We start from the raw sequence: 2,117 nt of genomic DNA on the forward strand, positions 1-2,117 counted from the left end.
TTTGGTAAAATTAAAGTAATACAGTTGCAAATAAGCAATAATATACTGCATAATAATTTTGAAAAATGTTTAGAAAATATTAATATAAATTAAGCCTTAGAAAAATGCATATTATGGGCAATTTTGTATCTTTCAATAATATGTATATTGCTGGATTTTTACACATTCACAATTTTTAATTACCACTGGAAACTAGAAAAAACAATACAGATTATAAAATGACTTTAATAACACTACTATCATAGCTTGAGGTAAAACATTTCAAAGACATCAAATACATTATAAAAAATAAGTCATTTTTTGAGTTTAGAAAGAAAGCTATTTTAAGGTAGAAAAATAAGCTTTATAGATTTTAAACAGAAGAAATATAGCCTTTATTATATTCTGATTAAATTTCTTCTAATTTTGAAATAATGAAAGAATATCACCAAATATATTGAGTTCATTTATCATAAGAATAAAAGTACCACTAATTTTAATATGCTTGGCATAAACTTACTCTACATGCAGTAAACTCAGCTCTTTCCGCTAAATACAATAGACCAGAACAAACATCACATAACTCTAGTAAGTTAAAAAAATGCGTACGGGACCATCAATGTTGAAAAAAACTATCCTCCAACATAATTTATTCCAGGGATATCTTCATTCTTTAGATTGATTATACTACCATCTAATCTGTAGCTTTTTTTTTTTTTAATTGAGGTTATTGTGGTGACATTGGTTAACAAAAGCATACAGGTTTCAAGTATGCAACTCAACAAAACATCTGCATATTGCATTGTGGGCCATTCAACCAAAGTAAGGTCTCTTTCCAACCGGTTCCCCGCCCCCGCCCCCAACCCCTCCTTTTGCCCTCTTCCACTTCCCCCACCCTTTTCCCTCTGGCTATCACCATACTGTTGTCTGTGTCTAAAATTACTTTTTATTTTTTTGGCTTTATCCCTTCACCTCTTCCATCCAGCCTTCCAACTGCCCTCCCGCCTGATAGCTGTTAGTCTGTTCATTGTATCTATGCTGATGTTTTTATTTTATTTGTTAAATTATTATTTTTTCATTAGTGTGATCATATGGTATTTGCTTTTCTCTGACTGGCTTATTTCAATGAGCATAATATTCTCCAGGTCCATCCATGCTGTTGCAAAAGGTAAGGTTCCCTCCTTTTTTATGGCTGAGAAGTATTCTGTTGTGTAGCTGTACCACAGATTTTTTATCCACTCGTCTATTGATGGGCACTAGGGCTGTTTCCCTGTTTCCAGATCTTGGTTATTATAAATAATGCTGCAGTGAACATAAGGGAGAGTATATTCTTCTGAATTAGTGTTTTACGTTTCCTCAGATATATCCCCAGAAGTGGCATTGCTGGTTCAAAAGGCAGTTCCATTTTCAGTGTTTTGAGGAAACACCATACTGCTTTCCACAGTGGCTGCCCCAATCTGCATTCCCACCAACAGTGTGTTAGGGTTCTCTTTTCTCCATTCCGGCAGGTGTGAGGTGATATATCATTGTGGTTTTTTAAATTTATTTATTCATTCATTTATTTATTTATTTATTTTTTACACGGTCCTAGGATAGAATGAACCACCTCAGAAGCTTCTGAGGCTAATACATTTCTATCACCACAACTACTTTAGCAATCATTGTGGTTTTCATTTGCATCTCTCTGACTATTAGTCATGTTGAGAATTGTTTTATGTATCTATTTGTCATCTGTATGTCCTCTTTGGAGAAGTGTCTATTCAAGTCCTTTGCCCATTACACATTGCCCATTTTTAAATTGGGTTATCTTCCTGGTGTTGAGTTCTATAAGTTTTTTATATATTTTGGAAATTAAAACCTTACCTGATATTTCATTGGCAAATCCGTTCTCCCATTCAGTGAGTTGTCTTTTCATTTTGTTGATGTCTTTTGTTGTGCAAAAGCTGTTTTGTTTGATGTAGTCCCCATTTGTTTATTTTTTCTTATTTCCCTTGCCTGAAAATTGGCAAAAATATTGCTAAGAGGAAGATCTGAGATTTTACTGCTTGTGTGTTCTTCTAGGATTTTTATGGTTTCAAACTTCCACTTAGTGTTTAATCCATTTGTATATATTCTCGTGTATGGTGTAAGTTGGTGGT

The 2,117-nt window shown here is 33.4% G+C and overlaps 1 pseudogene; it reads right to left on the reverse strand.

Annotated features, from left to right (window-relative positions):
• Positions 1-1,559: 1,559 nt before the first annotated feature.
• LOC118652303 lies at positions 1,560-1,659 on the reverse strand (annotated as a pseudogene).
• Positions 1,660-2,117: the final 458 nt, after the last annotated feature.

The sequence above is a fragment of the Myotis myotis genome, unplaced genomic scaffold, assembly GCF_014108235.1.
Source record: "Myotis myotis isolate mMyoMyo1 unplaced genomic scaffold, mMyoMyo1.p scaffold_m19_p_3, whole genome shotgun sequence".
Lineage (NCBI taxonomy): Eukaryota > Metazoa > Chordata > Mammalia > Chiroptera > Vespertilionidae > Myotis > Myotis myotis.